The sequence below is a fragment of the Suncus etruscus genome, chromosome 10, assembly GCF_024139225.1.
Source record: "Suncus etruscus isolate mSunEtr1 chromosome 10, mSunEtr1.pri.cur, whole genome shotgun sequence".
NCBI lineage: Eukaryota > Metazoa > Chordata > Mammalia > Eulipotyphla > Soricidae > Suncus > Suncus etruscus.
This window is the reverse complement of record NC_064857.1, coordinates 1,243,811-1,257,713: the sequence shown is the minus strand read 5'-3', so window position 1 is coordinate 1,257,713 and position 13,903 is coordinate 1,243,811. Positions and strand designations below refer to the sequence as shown.

The following is a 13,903-nucleotide window of genomic DNA, read 5'->3' as shown; positions in this document are numbered from 1 at the left end:
CAAGTAACTTATTATCTCTGTACTCTCTTCAGCTGGGATGCATGCCTATACTGTGGATATGAAAGTAATAAACTGTCATAGCAAAAACACTTGCATCCTTTCTATTGATTTTTATGAACTGAGGGATCACTCCTGGCAGGCTTGGGGACCCTAGTAATGATATAGGTTGGCTGCATGCAAGGAAAACACTCTTCCCAGCTGTACTATTGGCTCCAATAACAAACCTTATAACCATTATTTAAAACTATTGAGAATGCACTTATCTCTGTTTTGTTCAGATCCATTGTTTCTATAGACCAAATGCATGAACTACCTCTCCAAGTCTTGAGAGCAGCTTGCTGTAGTAGACAGTAGACAGTGTGAAGCAAATTCTCTTATCAAATGGTGCAGGCTGAACCCAATCTAGTCGCTCTCAAACCCTTGCAAGATCCCCAAACTATCTTTGCTTTACCAACAACCAGGGCAACTTGTCATTGTCACAAGGGAAAGGTCGAGTCAATACCTAGACTGATAAGAAACTGGGTCAGCCATGCCTCAGGTTTCTTTTGCAGGGTGAATTTAGGAGGACATTTTTGTCTGCTTCCTCTGCTGACTCAGAAGCATAGCTCTGGTAGAATGTGAATAGCCTTGTGCCTACTTAAAAGTTGATTCCTGGTAGGCATGAAAGATAGTACAGATGTTAGGCACTTGCTTTGCATTTTGGGTAACCACGTATCAGTCACATATGTTGACCCTAGAGTTAGAGTTCCCTAAGCCTTATCAGTTCATATTATCTCTAAGCACAGAACCATAAATGTATCCTAAGAACCAGTGAGTGTGCCCCCCAAGCAATCAACCAAACAAGGCTTCTTTGTTTGCAGCAATCCTGTGGTATTTATGTATAAAATTTCTGTTGTTTCTCAGAGCCAGGCTGCCTGGTGGTATGCATGGCTGTGAAGGTGTCTATGTTGTTTCTCAAGTATATGGCAGAGAGGACAACAACGCGTTCTTGTATATGAGATAAACCTCTATGGGGCCATTTGAAATGATGCTTTTGGTGTAAGAGAAAAATGTAGCATTTCTAGAATTAAAAAATCCTTATTAAGAGGAGCTGTTGAGCCATAGTACTTGTGGGGATTGCCCAGTTTACTTGATCACAGGTAACCCAAACAGAAAAGCTTAAAATTTAGCCTAGTAGTTTTAGGAAGCTGTTTTTGTACTTAAAGCATAAAATCTGCTTGAGCTTCCAATGAGCACATTAAGTTTTAGAGGAGACGACTATTTTGTTTTTAACAAGACTATCTTGTTTCCAAATTTAGAAGTTTAAAAACAAACTACTCTGTACTTAAGTCGCCTACTTTAACTTTTTCTTTTCTTTGTTATTTTTTGTGACCCTAAAACAAATCATACTTCTACATCTAACTGCTAAATGATAAAAGCTGCAGGCAAAAAAAACCCAAAAAAACAACAACAACAAACATATTAAAGAAGCCACAATGGTAAAAGCCGCTCAGCTTTTACCAGGATGTGATAAATTCCACAAACTACTCAGTTCTTTCAATAAACAACTAATGAAGAAAAAGTGAAACATAGGGAGGGGATGGTTATAGATAAAAGGATTTTGAAGACAACACAATAAAATGCAATGTTAGATCTTGTTTTCAATAAATCAATTATGAAAGTATATTTTAAGTTAATTGGGAAAATCCAAGTATAGATCCTTTACTAAGGACATTCATATAACTTATATTATAAGGCACATTGTGAGTTTAAGGGGTACATACTAATAAAGTGTAAAGTTATACTAGTACAAAGATTTAGTTGTACTGATTTAATTTCAAATCTGAATATCTTGGTATTGTACAATTTTTCTGTGATGTTTGTTAATATTTTTATTTTTTTAATATTTAAGCACCATGATTACAAGCATGATTGTAGTTGGGTTTCTAGTCAGAAACAAAGTTGCCTACATTTGAAAAGTAAGAGGTTGCAAGACAATTTTTAAGAATTGCCTGGAACATGGAGGTTTTCACTCATCTTTGGAACCCAGTTCTGTCACAGTCATGGTGAATGGTCATATACTGATTAGAACTTTACTGTTTGCTTTATTCTAGTAAGTCCTGTTAAGAAAAGCTTATTAGTTTTCAGAAGGTGTTTTGGGGTGGTAATTTGTCTGATTGGAGGTAATAGTATTACTGCTAGTTGTTGTGCTTTCTGTGCTAAATGGAAGGGAGTAATTCTTCATAGTTACATGCACTATTGGAGAGTGGGGCTTGGCCTTCCCAATTGGTTTTAAATGTGACTGTTTGCTCGATTACCTTTATGTAAGTATAGTTAGTGACGGGCTTCTATCAGAAGGAATTACCCTGTTTATAGTCATAGACAAAATGTCAGTGTTGGAATAGAAAGTTCAGGAACATCATGTTGGCTAACTCTCTCTGGTAGTAAATGCATCAGGTCCTTAGGATAAGCCTTAATCAAAAAATCATAACAGGGACCAGAGTGGTGGTGCAGCAGTAGGGTGTTTACCTTGCAAACAGCTGGCCTAGGACACACAGCGGTTTGATCCCCCGGTGTCCCATATGGTCCACCAAACCAGGAGCAATTTCTGAATGCATATCCAGGAGTAACCCTTGAGCATCACCAGGTGTGGCCCAAAAACAAAAACAAAACAAAACAAAAAAATCATAACAGGTTTTTAATATATCTCTAAAATATAATTTAAATGATTTTTTCATTAAAGAGGAACAAAGGATAAGTAAGAGTATTTTCAAAAAGCAAGATAATTAAAACATTGTACTTAAGAATCTTTGAAGTAATGCAAACTCAGAAATTAGAGTATGATTTTTATTTGAAATACAAAGCTGCTCATAATAGTGTTACTTTTGGGCATTCAATGTTCCAACACCAATCCTATCACCAGTGTAACATTTCCTCCATCATGTTCCCAGTTTCACACACTCCCTAAGCCTGCCTCTTGGCAGATTTGAATAATTTACTTAATATTGCTTGTTACAACTAAATGGTAATGGAATTTAAAAGAAAACATCATTAGAAGAAAATTTGTGTGTTCTCTTCAGCAGCACATAACTAAAATTGGAATGATACAGAGAATATTAGTATGGCCCCTGTGCAAGGATGACATGCAAATGTGAGGCATTCCATATTTTTAAAACTTTATAAAAGAAAAATTGTGAAAAATATCTAGGAGTGGGGTTATGATGTCATTGTCTGAAGATTTATTAAACTGTTTGTTGCTAGTTGAGTATCCTGTTGTTGGTTTTGCTTATTGAGCTTAGGCAGCTTCCATGATAATTTCACATTTAATTTGGTGACTTTCTACTTGGATGTCAATAATGAAAAATATGGAGATGTCTGTATCTCAGGACTTCGAGGATCTGTGGAGTTGAGTTGTTGAGCTGATATGGTTAGGAGTTTGAATTATGTTTATAGATACTGTGTCTTCTGGAAGTATGGAAGCAGGGGGAGATTATTTGCCCTGTCCCCCAAAAGACTCCATTTATCTCAGGCCCCAAAATGACATACCTGGAGTATGGGGCATTAGGTGTTTTTGTAGAAATTAGTAGGAAAGTGGTGAGGTTGGGTCATTGGTGTGGCAGCTATTGCTCTGTGTGTGTGTGTGTGTGTGTGTGTGTGTGTGTGTGTGTGTTTGAGAGCGCGAGTGGGTGGAGAGTTATAGCTGGTGAAACTTGGCCTGCTTCTCTCTAGAGGCTCCCCAGTATGATCAGCTGTGAGATCTATTTATCCATGAGTTCTTGTGACTAGGATTGAATCTCTTTCTAGAGTTCAATGAGTTTATGGTACTGGTTGATGGGTACATATGGTGGCTACTGGGAATCCTGTGCATGCTGCCAGGGCTTCTAGACGTATGGATGCTTGGGTAATAAAAAGCTCACCCTGTCCTCCAAAAGACCCTAGCAATGTTGACTTTCAAACTGGCATATCTAAAATTTTTTTGTGGTTGGGTATTTCTGCAGAGATGAGTGAAAAAGAAGTGAAACTGGGCCATTAGTGTTGCAGTGGTTGTGGGTTGGTTGTAGGGTGAGTGGTTAGCAAGTTGGGGGTCTTACTCTTGCCTCTCCCAAGGAGTTCCGGTGTGATAGCTGAGAGACCTGTAGATACATAAATTTTCACAGATTGTCTGGTCTTTTTAGAGATTTAGAAATTTTTTTTTTTAATTTAAGCACTGTGTTGTTCATTGTTGGGTTTCATTCATAGAATGTATACAAGTGCTCACCAGTTCATCCTTCCTGCCATTGATGTTGGCAATTTGTTTCTATGCTTCTTTCTCTCTTTCTCTATTTTCTTTTTGTCATTGTGATTTGCAAATGAATCCATGTCACTGGCTGATATGGGTAGACATGGTGGCAGCTTGGGTACTGGGCATGGCATCTGAGGCTTTCAGAAGAATTGAGGCATGGGAGGGAGGTGACAGCCTGCTCAGAAAGGACAAATCTTACCTGTTTTAGACAAATAAATATGTTGCTAAGAGCTGTGAAGAGATCAAGACAAAATGAACTCTGAAGCTAGGAAGTCATACAGGGATTAGGGTCACATGTTTGTATGTGTACCACCTGATTGGTTCTATGGTTCCAATGCCACCTCACACAACATATGACAACTGTAGCCCTGGAGGTCCCCAAGAATTGCTAGGATGCTTTTGATTGATCCCTGTCATAGTATCAACACCTCAGACACTAGCACTAAACTGCTGGTTGGTTGCAGGGGCAGAGGATAACCAGGAATGAACTCGATCTTGTGAGCACTCTTGGAAGAATGCCCCAAAATAATGAGTTATATGAATAAGTTCTGTGAGTCAGAATTAGATGCAATAAAAAAGGCCAAATTTGCGTTAAAATAAACTTGATGAGATAGTTATAGATTACCTCATTTAGAATCATTAGTAAACAACATGCAGGTAAAAATTTAATCACTGGTTTTCTGGAAACAAATAAGCAAGCAAACAAACACAAGATGCTGACTTGTAATGTTTGCTTGTTTCTGAGATAAAAATGCCTGCATCATTGTTAATTTTAGATATGATTGTATTGTTATTAAACACAGATCTGGGAAGACATGAAGAGTTGCATCATAAAATCCAAAGCACATGTTACAATAAAAACAGCAAATAACAGCAAACAATTAATTTTTAAATGTTTATTTCCTTTATGTATTAATATATTTCATTGAAATGTCTGCTTTTTATAGCTAATCAAAGCATTGCCTTATTTCCTCCTGAAATTTTCACTAATTTTAACCAAATTTTAACTAAATCTTCACTAAGATTTTATTTTCACTAGTAAAATCTGTAAACCTGTACATTGACACATGACACACTTGAAGCACTGTCCATGAAAGAAAGACAGTAGAACAACCCAAATTTCTCTTCCTGATTGTATTACACAAATTTGGTATTACACAAAATGGAGAGCTGTTATGAATTTACAATATTTTTAAAGTGTGATTAAACACTTGATTGTTACAGCAAAGTTTATAGCTTACACTTTTCCATGAAAAACAGTGCACCACAAATATTTTTGTATAAAATGTAAAAAATTTAGTTACATTTGCATTAAAAAATCCCACAAAAAAACTCAAAACAGGGACTTTTCTTGTATTACATAGGGGCAGACTAGGGAACATAAGAGAAAGGCAATGAGTGAAGCCTTGTAGTTTTCTATTTGTAATGTTTACTACTTAAATAATCGGAATTGTATATAATGGAGAGATTTATTTTCACAAATGCTGTGTAATCCAGTTCATAATTGTTATTTTCTCTCAACAAACATATTTTTAGTGATTACTGTTCCACATCTTTAGAATTCCTGTGGAACTATTTTTGCTGGCTATAGTTGTCTAAATATATCCCATTTATAGGGCAGTTTTGTTGCTTATACTTTTATTGGTTTGAAGCAGCAGTAGTATTTTTGTTGTTGTTGTTGTTTTGGTTTTTGGGTCACATAGGCACCGCTCAGGGGTTACTCCTGGTTCTATGCTCAGAAATCGCTCCTGCCAGGCTCAGGGGATGCTGGAATTTGAGCCACCGACCTTCTGCATGCAAGGCAAATGCCTTACCTCCATGCTATCTCTCCAGCCCCAATAGCAGTGTTTTAAATTCACAAATTCAGAGAAATGCAGTTGATATATACGGTGGTCAAACAATACCAAATAAAACAAAATTAACATGAATTTGTTTGTGGTTTTTTTCAAAATAATATCCATTGTTAATCAGGAAGCCAGTTCAAAGGGTTCAATGGTCCCAAGTTTGATCAGAGACACACCCCCCACACCCTCTGCATTGGTAGGTGCATTATACCTCCAAGCCTTAGCACAAAACCACCAGGTCCGTCCCATTGGACTGATTGTCCCTAGGAGTGATCCCTGGGAATGCAAAGACTGCTGGGGAGGCCCCTTAAAATTTTCCATTATGGCCTGGAATTAATCACATTAACTGGCTCTTGTAGCTAGACAACAAATCCACAGTTCGTGTTTCAATGTTAAAGTGAATGTGAATACTTGACATCCTTCTCACATTTTAATTTTGCTCTGTGACTCATCTCCACTTTTATTAAAACTAAAATTTTGTGCAGCCTAGGAGGTGAAGAGATCACTGGATGGAACTCAAAAAAACAATTCTATTCCTAGTTTTTTCGCTTATTAAGTGATCACAGTTAACATGTCTTAAAACCTCACAGCCTGTTTTATATTTACGAAATAGATGTAGATTTACTCTATATAATTTAAAAGGAAATTATCATGATCAAATGAGATATCATATAGTCTGTCAAAGTTCTTTGAGGAAAATCAAAGGCTAATAAAAATTTATATTGTCAAGACCAGCAGCATCAAAGGCTATTTGAGTAGACTACCTAAACCATGAAATCAGGAAAAAATCTTGTAAGATGATTCAAAATTTGAAGTTATGTTGGGATCATAGTAGGCTGAGTTCAACATTGTCTCTCTCATTGAAAATATCATCTATGTGTCAGCTATTTTTATTTTCTCTTCTCGCTTTCCTTTATAGCACCTGCTCCCTCTGCTGTTGTCAAATCCTTGTTTTCTTTTTCTGTTGTTCTGGGAAAGGAAATAAATCATCAATATAATTAAACAGAATTCTCCTCTGTGTTAGCTGAACTCTTCACATTTAATTCGTTTTTTTCTTGAATATATCATATAAGAATTATTTTACTCTCCTAAAATATTCTTTGAGTGCTGTCTAGATTTTTTATTTTAGTGGCACATGCTGTTTTAAAAAAAGCCAGAATTTTAAATACTTTTCTTATAAGACAGAATCAGTCACTGTTACTGGATGTCATGATTTATGACTTCTTCAGTCAGGGAATCTTGTTTCTAGACTCCAAATGCTAACTGGATAATTATAAAATTTATTGCCAAGAAAGGAACATTTTTTTCAAGCTTATTACAAATGCAAAACTTACTCGAGCCTGAACTCTTTTTAGTCATGATCTCCTGTATTTTGTTAAATTCAAGGATTTTATTGATCTTTGTAAATGTGCACAATAGAATATAAGATTCATAGGAGTGCAGCAATTTTTGTCCAGATTTGTTATTTTTGGTAATAAAGGTATATAAACATATGTGTGTGCATATATATTAAAATGTATTTTCTTTCATTATGTGTTCTTCATTTTGCTCAAAATGTGCTGTAAGAAGTAAGAAAAGGGAAAAATGTCATTAATGTTTGTAAGTCAAATATGATTACTCTGAAACTAAAGCCACCTTTCAAATACTTGCTAGTATTGGCTTAGTGCCCTTTTCAAGTTCCAAGTCCATTCTTCCACTTTTGTGTTTTTCTGTGAAATGTTCATGCATAACAATCCAGTATTCTTTATTTAAAATTTATTTAGTCACCAGGAAATCAGAAAGTCATTCATTATTGAATTTCAGAAATGCCAATCTTTTCACCCATGTCAATTTCTCTCCATGTCATTTCCCCCCATTTCCTTCATTTGCCTCCCACCCACCAGTCTGGTTCTTCTGTACTATTTATTTTTCCTGCTTTCTTCTTTTGTGCACTGTGGTTTGCAATACTGTTGCAAATAGGGTTTCTTTTTTTGTTTTTGTTTGTTTTTTTTCAAAATTTTAAAAAACATTTATTTATTCATAAATTTTTATTTATCTACTGTGATTTATAAAGTTGTTTTTAAATATTTTTCTTTACTAAGCACCATGATACATACATGATTGTATGTATGTATGGGTTTAAATAGGGTTTCATATATAACACTTACGACCTTTCCATATCTCCCTCCTCCCGGTTGAACACTTCCCTCCACCAATCTTTGCTTGCATTCTTGCCTATCCTTCATTCCTGCTCAGGTAGTTACATGCCATTATTCTTGAGTCATTTGGTCTACATACATGGAAATATGGAAATATGTTGGTAGGGGCACGAATAGTCATATCATTGTGAATCATTTGCTTTACTAAAGCAGAGACGTTTTACTATTTGTATGCAGCATAGCAAGTTTTGCGGGGTTATAGTAAATTCTGGCTTCACTCTGGAAGATTTCTTCTGGCCACAATTTCTCCTGGAAGATTCAGATAATAGCAAAAGGAAAGAAACTGAGGTGTAGGAGGTAAGAATGAACAGAGGAGGTAACAGGGGCAGGGTCCAGGTGCCTTGAGCACATCAGTTAATATAAATGTGTATAGGTAAATACATGTCCATCTGTGGTATAAAAATTTACTTATATAATTTATACATATATAAATCTACATATATATTATTGACAGAGTCAATAATATTGCAGACATGAGTTCCACATTACAATATTCAAACTTTAAAAGTTTGCTGCCATGGAGGCAGATTGTGGGTGGGAGGAAATCTGAGGACACTGGTTGAGGGGTGTTAATACTGACAATGGAATGGTGTTGCACCATAGTATTCCAGAAACAAAATTGTGAATAACATTGTAAAAAACGGTGCCTTAATAGTTAATTAAAAATTAAAAAATCAGGAGCTGGAGTGGTAGCACAGGGATAGGCTGTTGTCTTATGTGGTTGACCCAGGACAGATGTGAGTTCAATCCCTGGGATCCCAGACAGACTCCCAAGCCAGGAGCAATTTCTGAGCACAGAGTCAGTAGTAACCCTCGAGTGCCATTGGGTGTGGCTCAAAAACCAAAGCAAAAAATTAAAAATCATTGGACTATTCAGGATTTTCTAGGTTCTGGGAAGCTAGTTATCTTCCCAATTAGTAGCTGGCTAACTCTGAAATGACAGTGCTTTATAAAATTTCTTGTTGAGTTGTGCACCAGTCATTACAAGTTTTCCTTTAAGTTTTCAACTACACATTTTTTGTTCTCCCTTTCATCTCATATTTTTATACATAGAGTAAAATCATAAAACAAACAAGAATCCTACTTAAATAATGTGCTCATGTTTTAAAATATTTTTTATTAAGTTCTCAGTTGTTGAAGGAAGGTCTGAAGTGCCTTTAGTAAGGTTCTTAAGTAGAGAGACCATTAAAGATTAACACAGAGAGGCTTCCACCTCTCCTGCTCTGTTGGAGTGAATTATATCAGATGAAAAGACTGGTTCTGGAAATGTTTGTGAAAAGGATTGCCAGATGGGGGTTTCCCTCTCATTCAACTTCATTTAGTCAAATTAAGAACAATATAAACAAGTGGAAAGAAAATAATTTTCAGTAGAGTATCCATACTGGCAATTACTGAGCCACGTTGTTTCAACTTATGTTAGAAATAAGCAATTCATTTATTCTGACAAGCAACAAGACAAACAGAAATTAAAAAAATTAATTATTTGCAGTTCTAATATTTTTTAAATATCTTAAATAGGGGCCGGGCGGTGGCGCTGGAGGTAAGGTGCCTGCCTTGCCTGCGCTAGCCTAGGACGGACCGCGGTTCGATCCCCCGGCGTCCCATATGGTCCCCCAAGAAGCCAGGAGCAACTTCTGAGCGCATAGCCAGGAGTAACCCCTGAGCGTCACAGGGTGTGGCCCAAAAACCAAAAAAAAAAAAAATATCTTAAATAAAATGAGTTAGAGGACATATAAGTAGAAAAAATTTACTGCTTAGAGATAATTCACATGATGGGTTTGGACATGAGTTTAGATTAAATGCATTCTGAAGTATGAAATCAAGAAGACATCTCTCCAACCAGTGAAGCTACAATCTGAGTTATGTAGAATTAACTGTTCTCACCTCAGTGGAATATTTGGTGATGATTGTTCAAAGGAAAAGGAAGCTTCTTTGGGGAGCATCACTATTTCTATTTCTTTGGAGAACTAATGAATTATTGTATTCACTTAAAGACAATTTCAACTCTTAGAAAATCAAGACAACATTGGTGATGGGAATGTTGCACTGGTGAAGGGTGGTGTTCTTTTTATGACCAAAACCCAACTACAATCATGTTTGTAAACACGGTGTTTAAATAAAGATATTAAAAAATTTAAGACAGCAACATAGTCTTTTCAGAGCTAACCTCTTGCATATAGAAAGATAGATGATCAAACAGATAAAGCTAAAAATTTAGAATAAGCTCAAATAAACCATTCCTTTTGTATGAATGTAGGTTAAGATTCAATGCACAAGGTATAATGACCAGCTCATTTTTTGCAGTGACAATAGATCCCATATGAATTGAGGAAAGTGATCCTGGGAGTAGCTAGACCTATAGCATTAACTGTGTTAGTAAAAACGCTGTGGGATGAGCTTAGGGAAATCAACAAAGGATGACTTCAGTAGCTCAGTGAGAAAAAAAAATAGGACATCAAGAGCTTTTCCACCTTTTGGCCCAGAGAGTCAAAAGAAGGACAGTATAATGAGGTCAGACAGGGTAGAGCCATTCAAAGGCTGACCGGCAGGAGCTATGTCCCTGACAGAGCTCTAGTGGGAAGGCACTGGAACAAACACAGTATTTTATGCTTGGTTTATCTTCTAATCATTGCCGAAGAATCAAGCAGATCTTCTGAACACTGAGCATGAAAAAGAAGGTAGAGAGTGGTGTGTAATGGCAAACAATAGACATTGGCCCAGTGAAACAGGAAGGCTGATATCCACATGCACAAAGACTGAGTTTCTGACATCTAACATCATAGAAACAAAAATACTGGGACCGTGAAAGACATGCTCCTCCATCATAGTATTTAGGTCCCTCATTTTGTAGCTTTCCAGATGGGTAGTATATCTTACTCTCACGATGTCACATGAAGTGGAAAAAGACTAGGAACATGGAACAGAGTGAGAGAGGGAGAGAGGGAGAGAGAGAGAGAGAGAGAGAGAGAGAGAGAGAGAGAGAGAGAGAGAGAATGGGAGAGAGAGGAGAGAGAGAGGGAGAGAGAGAGGAGAAAGAGAGAGAGAGAGGGAGAGAGAGAGGGAGAGAGAGAGGGAGAGAGAGAGGAGAGAGAGGGAGAGAGAGAGGGAGAGAGAGAGGAGAGGGAGAGGGAGAGAGAGAGGAGAAGAGAGAGAGGAGAGAGAGAGAGATATTTTACAATGGCCACTGGAAGTGTTCTCTCCCCAGGGAAGAATTTTTCCAATATAAAAGTGTCTGACTTTAATTTTTGCACAGTCAAAAAAACCCAAAACCCAAAAACAAAAAAACACGTGTTCTTCAAACCTCCAGTGTTCATTATTTTATTGTCTATTTATTTCTCTCTCAATGTTAATTGTTAAATTATGACTTCAATTATTAATAATGATAAAATCAGAGACATTTTCTTTAATATCTTACTTTCCGTTTTCTGTCATGTGATACCTTCTCTTTGCTGAAATTATCTTTTTTTCTGAAATACTTTCTTATCTGGATTTCTCTCAGTTTATCTTTCTCCCTCACTGATCAATTATTTTTGTCCTTCTTAAAAAGTGTAATTGGTTAACTTGGCTTTATCGCAGCATATTTCATCACATTGGTTCCTTTCCACAGCCCATATTGCCTATTTTCTCTCCCGCCCTGAAACTCTCTTGCACTGTATAGCTCCCTCTATAAATACGTGCACGTATCACACGCACAAATATTTTACCTGTAACTCAAGCACAGCAGTGCAAAAACTTAGCTGGTTTCATTCTCCTACGAGCTTGCTATGATTTCTCCTGTATTTTCCATTTCGGTTAATTGTACCATCACAGACTCGGTCACCCAAGCAGAAGCCTGAAGAAACTCTAAATCTCTCTCCCTAAGTCCCATATTCTTCAAACCAATGCCTTGCCTTGCCAATTTAATTTCCTAAATGGTTCTCATAACTATCATCTCCTCTCTATTTTCTCAGCAATTGCCTTGCTGCAGGGTTGAGTCATCTCTCACAAAAGCTTTAGTGCTGTTCCTTCCAAATGCACTCTCTTCAGATCTTTCAGTCACCACTTCTGTGCAGTTTTCCTGACTCTGCTGCACTGTCTCCTTCCGCTCTATCCATTTCTCCTCTTAGCTCCTGCTGCTGGTAACGCAATGTTCACATCAACATGACAGGCTGCCATCCTTCTTTTGCGGAGGTGACTTTGTTTTTTAATCAGTAATTGATTGCTCCATTTTCAATCTCTAAATTTTATCACTTTTATTCAACTCCCATGGCCCTAAAATGTTTATACCATTTATTGTCTTCTGTTGATGTTTTCCTCCTCTAACCCATTGCCTCATGGAATTGGAACTAAGCTCTTAAATCTGTAGAATCTAGACTTTTTGATGCAGGAAGTTTCAGATTTAAACTTCAGTTCTATGGCATAGGGAAGTCTTCATTAAATAATCATTGGTGTAATTTTTAAGGACTTGCATTCAATATATTATATTGAATAATCAGGTACATGACCTTGAAAAATGCCTTTTACTTAAACTACGCTGAGGCTAATCCAATACAGCCCTCCATAAAAGAGGACTTTATGCTATTTAATACCATTTTATAAGTTAAAGATAAATGTCTTAAAATTTCAAAAGCTGGAGCTAGAAGAATAGTATAGTGGGTAAAGCATTTGCCTTGCATGCAGCAGACTGGAGTTTCATTCCCAAAACTCTATAAGTCCCCCAAGATTACCAGGAATGATCCTGAAGCAGATCCCTGAGTGATCCTTGAACACCTAGAGTTGTGGCCCGCAAACAAAACAAAACAAACATCTCAAATATTGGCATGCCCCTCCTATCAGACCCTTCAATTATTTTTTATCATTCAGTCTGAAATCAAAGTCTTCGGGTATTTCTAAGGGTCTAACATGACTTTAACCTCGCCCTCCATTTTGTCTTGTGCCGCATTTGCCACTTTCAGAATCAAGTTTGTTGACTTCATCTTAGTTGTACAAATTTACACTTCTGTCCATCCAGGTCCTTCACCAAAACTGCTCTCTTCTCAAAACAATCCTTTCCCACTCTTTACCTGTAAACTACTTTTTAAGCTTTTCCTTATTTTTATTTTTTAATATTATCTGTATTTAAGCACCTTGATTACAAACATGATTGTAGTTGGGTTTCAGTCATAAAAAGATCACTCCCCTTCACCAGTGCAACATTCCCATCACGAATGTACCCAATTTTTATTTTTTATTTGTAACCTTTCAAGCTTTAAATGTTGCTTTTATGGCATCGGGAGGGATTTCTACGGAGCTGCAATACCAAGTTCCCAGACACCATCGACCTCATCAGGCCCTCGTCAGGGTGCCTGCAAATATGTGTAGGCTATATAAAAAAGACTTTCAAGCCTAAGACAAAGGGGCTTCAATCATAATGGTGATAATTTGAAACAAGGGGCCATTTTGAATTTCTTGGACCACAGCTAGCTGAATTTATGATTTACTCTTGGCTTTGTGTTCAAGGGTCACTCTTTATCATGCTTGGGAGACCAAATGTGGCTCTGGAAAGGAAATCTGGGTCTGTTGCTTGCAAAGCATGAGTATCAGTACGATCTCTCTGGCCCCACCATTTTTTTATTTTGCAT

At 36.9% G+C, this 13,903-nt stretch overlaps 1 protein-coding gene and 1 non-coding gene across 2 annotated transcripts in view; both read left to right on the top strand.

Annotated features, from left to right (window-relative positions):
- Window positions 1-13,903, top strand: part of OPRK1 (opioid receptor kappa 1) — a 204,248-nt gene that overhangs the window by 153,979 nt on the left and 36,366 nt on the right. The window lies entirely within an intron of this gene.
- LOC126021690 (U6 spliceosomal RNA) lies at window positions 3,047-3,150 on the top strand. The gene has a single exon (XR_007500181.1). It is a non-coding gene; the product is annotated as a U6 spliceosomal RNA (small nuclear RNA).